Raw genomic sequence first — 8991 nt, forward strand, 5'->3', positions numbered from 1 at the left:
ATCGTAAATAGTACCTGGATGAGGCATTTCATAATTTCAGTGAGTCATGACTGAGTTGACTCGGATGGAGTTTTCAACTAACGATTAGAGGAGTTAGTTTTAAAAAATCTACCATCATCAAAGTTGGGTTGCTAATCCTTAGAATGCCATGCTACTTCAAATCATCTCCAGATGATCGGAGTCGACCTGACTCAGTGGGGAAACTGACCGAGTTAGCTCGACTTTGAGCATTGAGTTGACTCAGTGTTAGCTCGATCCAGCCAAGTTCCTTTGGCTAGCAGCGTGTAACTGGGTGAAGTCATCTGAGATCGGATCGTGGTGTTAATCCCTATGCAAGGCAGGCCGATCACTGCCATGGATCCAGATCTGGGTTTTTCCACCTATAAATGCAGCTGAGTCACTCAACTCGTGACCGAGTTGAGGTGACTGTGAATACAATCAACCGTGCAGGCGGATTTCAACAAGAACTGAGGGAGGATTTCTTTGAGATTACCTGATTAGGGTCGATGTTGGATGCATGAAATGAGGTTTGTATATGGCGCACGTTGCCCTGGGTTCGTTGGAATCAGAAATACACCCCCACGACTCGGTTATGGTTGCCGTTTTGGGATGATATGGGCTTGGCTGAGCAGAGCATTGGTTTAGGATGGGAATGGATCTGGCGTATGGCCTGAAACAGGGGCGGTTTCAGTTTTTGATACCTGAGCTATGGCTGAGGTTACGAATTTGAACGGACAGGGCCTTTGGTGGACCCAAGGAGCTTCAGACGGCTGACTGGAAATTTTTCCAGCAGCCGACCCAACTTACTTTCTTCCTCTCTCCCTGCTCTCTATTCCTACTCCATTCCTCTCAATCTCACTTCTCTCATACTGATTTCTTCACTGCAGACGGTCACTCAACTGAGTCGGGTTGCAACTGGTTATGCAACTCGCTCAGCTGCGACAGGCCCTCTATCTTACTCTCCTTTCCTATTTCTTCTCTTTTTCTTCTCCTTGGGATTTGCCCTAATGGAAGGACTATTTATAGACTTACTGTTTCTGGATTCTTCTTCCGCTAATCACCGGGATTAGTGTGGCGTTAATGTGAAATAGTTGAGGACAGCAACTGACAGTGGCTCCTTACACCACCGATCCAATGTACGGGGTTTTGATATGGGCTCTGATGAGTAGTAGAGGGGGTGGCTACGCGATGGACGGCTTGGATGGGCGAATGGGCCACCTGTGTTGAGTGTGGGTTTCACGGTCGAATCGAGGAAGGTGACCGCTAATCATGGCGTTTTTTCCATGGTCAGGTTATCCGTTGATCGGAGGCATCTAGAAGGATTGGATGGTTCCCAGGATGACTATGTGGCCCACCCGACGGTGCGTAATAACCGGTGATTACGACATTGATCCGGGAGAGGCGGTGACTCGCGTCCAAGTGTCAACTCGTCAAAATCTCGGCGCTGCTATGAGATCTGCATACTGCCCTAATGTGGACGATCAAGATCTTCTCCAGAGAAGCTTCCCGAAGTCAGAGGAGGATGGAGATCGTTCCTACCCAAAACGAAAGTTTTTCTTCTGCCTTTTGCTGCGTAGGGGTCCATTTCCGGCAATCATAGGGCTGACGTGGATTTTCTCCGCGTACTTGGCTTCCGTCCGATGACTCCCAATGGTTGGATTGGTCAGAGAAGAGGCGGACATGGATATTTCGTCCCGATTAGCGTCATCCTCACACGTCGTTTGATCAGTGGTTTACAGGGACGGCACGAGTGGTTTTCAATAGCGGATTCAAACGTGGATAGGGTCGATGGGAACCAGCCTATCGAATGGACGGTCCAGATCTAGATTATTCATTCGAAATAATGTCCGTTTGCGTCGTCACATGGATGGTCCTGTTCGAACCAGAGTTGGGCGGGAATTTCTGGAGGAAATTTGGAAATTTCAAGAATTATCGGGTCAAACTCTGTTTGACCCGAATTTAGTTCCCATGCACAGCCGGTGCACATGGTTCAGTGCACGTGCATGATTTAAAGTGGGTCCCACCCGATCCTCTGCGAAGATCTGAGCCATCAGATCCCTTCAGGGTCTGTTTGAAGTAAATTTTGACCTAGGCTTTCTGATATTAGGTGGCTGGTCTAATTATTGTAACGTATAGGGAGTTTAGTTATCCGACTTCTATTCTAAGTTAGGATTAAAGCATGAGTTGCTATAGGGACTACTCACTATGAATCACTTAACTACAAATCCAAATATTGGGGTTTCTTTACATTAAAGCGGACCACTCCAAACGAATGTTAAATTCCTAATTTTCGACATTTGGATGGTTCAAGTAGTTTAACGGTTGGATCTCTTAATTTAAGGATGAAGATTTCTACCAACAGTCTTAAGGGTCCTAAGGTTCATCTAGGTGAAGATTCATGGTTGGATGAGTGGTCTGATGGTCTAAGTGCGATGAACAGGTGGAAGGCTTTCAAGTTGGACTTTGATGAATGGTGGATCTGTGATCTACGATTCTGATTTAATACTTAAGGTCCACATTCAAGAGAATGTGATTGTCCCTCTCATGGATCAATAGTAGGGATGAATGGATTTTGAATCATCAATTGTTAGTGAATATCATAGGTTGGGTGTGTACGTTCACCCAAGTTTGCCATCTTGGACTACAATGGTAACATCCTGAGTACTCAAAAGTACGGGGTGTTACAACCCGGCATGTCGATAGTAGACCCATTTACGAGCTGGTCAAACTCAGCCTAACTATACTCCTTACCCTCGAGCGGGTAAGGCCATACCCCCTCCTAACCGACCACGACACAGTGGAAGACGTGGCCTACTGATATTCAGCACTTAAGCGCTCATGTATCCACTCTGTCTAGACGTTGGGGCATCTCCGGGCCATGGAGGTTTAAGGATTTTCACCTAGGGACATCTATGGCGTTCTGATGCTAGTAACAGATTTTCGGTGTCCCATCTGGCCATCCACGACATGCCTGTGGAGGCTACAGCCCTGATATCTCTAGGGCATATAGTAATCATAGCACACAAATGCAAGATGCATGAGTCATACAATCCAGTCATGCATCAAACCTGCGCATACCATGCGCTCATGTGAGACAATCTCTGCCTATCAGGGAGTCTCATAACAACCTACCTAATGACATATGTAATGGTCAACCTTATCTCATAACAAACATGCAGATGATGCGTATGGGCATGTATCATGATGTTATGCTGTCACATACTCATAATCGGTATCGACAACCGGCACCGATAATCGGCATCGATAATCGGCCTCGATAATCAGAATTGGCATCGACAATCGGAATTGGCCTCGATAATCAGTCTCAATAATTGGAATTGGCATCAACAATCAGAATCGGCCTCGATAATCGAAATTAGCCTCAACAATCGGAATCAACCTCGACAATCGAAATCGGTCTCGACAATCGGAATCGATAATAGGAATCGGCCTCGACAATCCACCTCGATAATCAGAATCAACTCAATAATTGGCCTCAACAATCAAAATCAGCATCGATAATCAGAATTGACCTCGGCAATCGGAATCGACTTCGATAATCAGAATCAACCTCGACAATTGGAATCAGCCTTTACAATCGGCCTCGGCAATCGGAATCGACTTCGATAATCGAAATCGGCCTCGACAATCGGGCTCGACAATCAGAATCGGCCTCAACAATTGACCTCGACATTTGGCCTCAATAATTGGCCTCGCTATTCAAAATCGATAATCGGCCTAACAAAAGGCCTAAGGGAAGGTCACAATGTGGACATTTAACTATCATCACCCATCAATGTAGACATTTAACCATCATTGCTCCTAAGGAGTGGCCCACATAGAGCCAAACGTATAGTGGGCCCATGACCTCACACAATGGCCTAATATACATCACCATGGGCCTCTCTCAATGGCCTAATACACATCATGATGGGCCTCAGTCATGGGCCGCATATACATCACAGTGGGCCTCGGCACATGGGCCATAAATACATCATATCGGGCCTCATATACATCAAGTGGGCCTCACATATACATAGTGGGCTCTTACATACATAGTGGACCTCTTACCTGGGCCTCAAATACATCTCAATGGGTTGGGCCCTGCTCATTCCAAATGGGCCCATCAATGGATAACTTGGATAAAACACGTACATCACATGGGGGCCACGTGAATGGATGGTGTGAATACAAAATACATACATCTACGTAGGCCCCCACTCGTCCAGAAATCAGATGGATGGCATGGCTGAAAACACATACATCATGTGGTGGGAGTCCCATGTCCAGCTGAAATCAACAGACTGGATATACATCACATACGTAAGGTGGGCCCCATCGTCCAAAGTGTTGGACAGTGTGGATCCGACCTAAACATCATGGCCAGCCCACACAGCATCGTCCAGATTTGGACGGTGTGGCTACTAAAACATATATCAAGGTAGGGCCCATAGAACTTGTTGCCCCTAATACAACAGCTGGACGGCTGGGTGGGACCTGCCGTCTAGATGGATGGCAGAGATGATACGCATAAATTAAAGGTGGGTCCACACGTGTGGCCTACCAGTTTAGGAGAACGGACGAACAACCTGGATATTTACATACATCATGTTGGGTTTCACAAGCACTGTCCAGAGGGACGGTGCAGATGAAAATACATCAACATGGGTCCCACATGGGACTCACCACGTAGATAATACATATATATTATATTATTATAATAATAATTTATTTACCCTTTTAAGAGGACATCAATGTCCATATAAATCAGCACTGTCTAGACATTGTCCATGTAAATCAACACCGTCCAGCACAATCTGGACGGTGTGGAATAAATATATCATGATGGTGTCCACGCTGGCAAAACAGGTGGACGGCTTAGGTAAAACACAGATACCAGGGTCAGCTCCACCCCTTGGATGATGTAGATGACATAAATACATCAAGGTGTGGTCCACCGCCCAGATCTACTGGACGGTGTGCATACACCACTTACATCGAGGTGGTCCCACACCTCTCGTCTAGATGGACGGTGTGGGATGAAAACATACATCATGGTGTGGTGGATCTCCACCGTCCAGCATCATGGTGGGCCACACATCAAATAAAAAGGGAAAGAGAGAGAGAGAGAGAAAGAGAGAGATAGAGAGAAATAGAGAAATAGAGAGAAAAATCAGTGAAGGGGAGGGACCCCGCCATGGGCCCTCCCTATACAATGCATACATCAAGATGGGTCCCACCATAAGTGGGCCCTTAAATCACAAAATCAAAACATAAAATCACCCACCTTTGGATCTCCTCTTCCTTCTTCCACCAATGCATCCTAGAGCTCCATGGAAATGCATTTCAATGGTCGAGATGAAGCTTAGAGGGTGGGATTGGATGGTAGGAAGGTGGAGCACACTAGCTCTCTCTCTCTCATGGAAATAGCTTGGACGGTTGCTCTCATGGAGCTTGGGAGAAAAAATGAGAGAGAGATGAGAGAGAGAGAGGTGATGTAAGAGATGGTTGTGATGGGTGAGGGATGGGTGAAAGGTGATGGACGTACTTGACATAATTGACTTTAGGGATGAGTATTGTACTTGGGGATGGGTGTAAGTGATGAGAGTGATGAGGTGTGCATTGACATTTAATGGGATATATTCTCTTGAGATTTGCAACGTGCGGCATTTTCCTCGAACTGAACCCGGGTCCACATCTCCTAGCTCGGGTATCGCCTCAGCGCACGAGACGTGGCGTCAGAACCGCGGCGACGACGCGGTCACAAGGATACAAGTCTCGGGTCGAGCTGACTATGGAATACAGGATATGACTCAGGATGGCGTGCAAACGACGTTTACAGATCGCGGGTTGCCGAAATTCGACTAGAAAGACTGTAGAAGCCTACGGAATGGTACGGGCTAGGATACGGGTGTCACATAACTAGCTATGTCATCACTTACGAACCATTGATGCTCGAAGCGAGCTTATACACAGTCACAACCCTAAATCTAGTGTTAGTAATCCATGATTACTATACACCAAATTTTAGTTAACAACCTCCATAGAACTTCGATTAGAGGACTTCTAACTATCACATACTAAGTCCCATAAGCAAGGCTCCACAAGGAGGATTTTTGAAAGTACAGATGACAAACACATATCATTTCTCAAAATTTCATCATATTCGACATATATTACTGTGTACAATTGAACGCATCAAGGCAAAACCAAAACATAAACCATGTCATATTTACTATACCTGATGTATATATTCAGGGTATTACAAAAAAATATATACATTGATATGTACAAAACAAAAAGGACAACTAGAGTCTGTAACCTCTACTCCTGCAGCTCCCTACGCTCACCTGTAAAAAAAATAGAAAGGAAAGCTTAAGCTACTAAGCCCAGTGAGTGTGTGTGTGAAGTGAAAATGCATGTTTCATGTCATGCTCATACAATGCACAGGCCTGCTGGACCGATAATAATAAAATAAATATACAGTGCATTACGCCACTTTTTATGTTCCAAATCATGTTTATATACAAAGGTGGGACTTCTACCCACTTGTAATATACATACTCTTTCAACATTTCTACAACTTTTCACATTTTCCAATTAGATCACTAAGGTCTGAGATAAAGGTGGGACTCACATACGATTACTACCCACTTATATTGACTTTTCCACTATGGTCAACTACAAAGGTGGGACTACATAGTTCACGGGCAGAACTAGTCTAACCCACTTGTGTTGAACCTCACTATTTGCCTAACAACGAGAAGTCATAAGTCGCCTGGAGAAACGATAACAAACAATTACAAGCTCGTCACACACAACCTATCTTTGCTTGCCCATAAACAGGTCAGGTCAAACCTCTCAACTAATTGACACACATCGGTGGGAGTCGCTGCCTACTTTGGTATTTTGGCATTCCAGCGCTCTGTTCTTCCACCCAGTTTAGGCATTGGTTGCTCCCAATGGTACCAATCGGGGTTTAGGGACTTTCACCCACGGACCCTCTAATCATGTCTTGTTGAATTACACATTTTCAGTGTGGTGTCCAAATTAAGTCATAACAAAGTATGTTTCATTGTATTTACAATCACCATATGCATAAGTCCACACACAAGCACAATATATCATGTTTTTCAAGACAAGCAAAGGATGACCTTCCTCATGTGGTCTTCTCATGAATTTTAAGTTTCTCATAGGGATCTCATGTAATGCATCCTATATCTAGATGGTTCACATACTAATCATAGACACATCATCTCTCGCAACAAACCCACTATGATCACCATACCATGATATGAAACATTCACTCAAAATCATACAATAATAAAACAACTATGAACCATGCATATGATATGCACATGAGTTAGCTAATCTAAATCCAATCTGAAATTTATTTCGCTATAAGACTTCATGCCACAAGTATGATTTTTCTCAAGAATTAACTACATCAAAAGGAGGAAGGATAATTCTTTTAAACGTTTTGTCAAACAGGTAGTGGGCAGACTTTATAAGGGACAATGAGAAATCGATGGTAATACTTATGAATTTAAACAAAACTAACTCATCTCTATCAAACCCTCAGAAAATCCAGCAATAACCTAACCCTAAATGAAAATTCAACAATCACCTAACCCTAAATCAAAAAATCTAGTAATAACCTAACCCTAAAGCAGAAAATTCACCAATCACCTAACCCTAAATGAAAATCCAGCAATCACTTAACCCTAAATGAAAATTCAGTAATCACCTGACCGAAAATCAGAAAATCTAGCAATAACTTAACCCTAAAGCAGAAAATTCAGCAATCACCTAACGCTAAATGAAAATTCAGCAATCACCTAACCCTAAATCAGAAAATCCAGTAATGACCTAACCCTAAAGTAGAAAATTCAACAATCACCTAACCCTAAATGAAAATCCAGTAATCACTTAACCCTAAATGAAAATCTAGCAATCACCTAACCCAAAATCAGAAAATCCAGCAATAACCTAACCCTAAAGTAGAAAATTCATCAATAGGGTTTTCAAGGAAACCCCAATGCACATATATGCATGCTCCTAATCGATGCACTCACCTGTAACTAGCAGAGGATTAGCTCCCAACCTCAGCTTCTATTTCCTTTTCTTCTTCTTCTTCTTCTTCTCAACTTCACACTCAACAAGAAAGAGAGTGCTGAAAATGGGATGTTGAAACTGTGTTTTTATGTTTATGGACTTGAAACTGGTTTTAAAATTAGTTTTTGTCTAAAAAGAAGGTTTGAGAGGTGTCTTGTGATGTTTTTGAGAAGTGTAAGCTTATGGTAACAATATAATAATGTTATTTAAGTAATTTAAACTAACATATTCTAAGGATTTTAAAAACATCGAGGTCATTTGAGTATATTTTATCAAAATATACATGTGCATATCTAATCATAACTTATAATCCGGGTGTCTTATTGACATGTCGTTTTTGCCAGTAACTCCGTAACTTGACTTCGACACAACGGTTAGGCTCTCAGACCTAATGGATTTTGAAAACTAGATGGTGGGGTTTCGGCAGATAAAATAAAAACATAATTGTCATTTCTTAGATTGTTTAATTTTAAGTTTGTATATTAAAATTCGGATATCGGGTTAAAATACGGCTTACGACTCGATAACAGAACAACATTGTGATCAAGTCAAAACATTCATGGGGCTAATTGATCTACAGCCAACGACTATCCAGTGTACGAACCAGATTTTGGGGCCTCAAGTCTTACAACTCTCCCCTTCTAAAAAAAATTTCGTCCTCGAAATTTCAAAACATATCCGGTTATAACAGTACAATACAACAATAACCATATCATACTTATATATACCTAGGAATCAAATAGATGAGGGTAATGATTACGTATCTCTACTTCCCGTTGTCAGGTTGCTTCTTCTACAGAATGATAACCTTAGACTTTAACTAAGGAAATGACTTTAATACGAAGAGCTTGTTCTTTTCTATCCACGATACAAATT

This window comes from Magnolia sinica, chromosome 6 (assembly GCF_029962835.1).
Source record: "Magnolia sinica isolate HGM2019 chromosome 6, MsV1, whole genome shotgun sequence".
In the NCBI taxonomy this organism is placed as follows: Eukaryota; Viridiplantae; Streptophyta; class Magnoliopsida; order Magnoliales; family Magnoliaceae; genus Magnolia; species Magnolia sinica.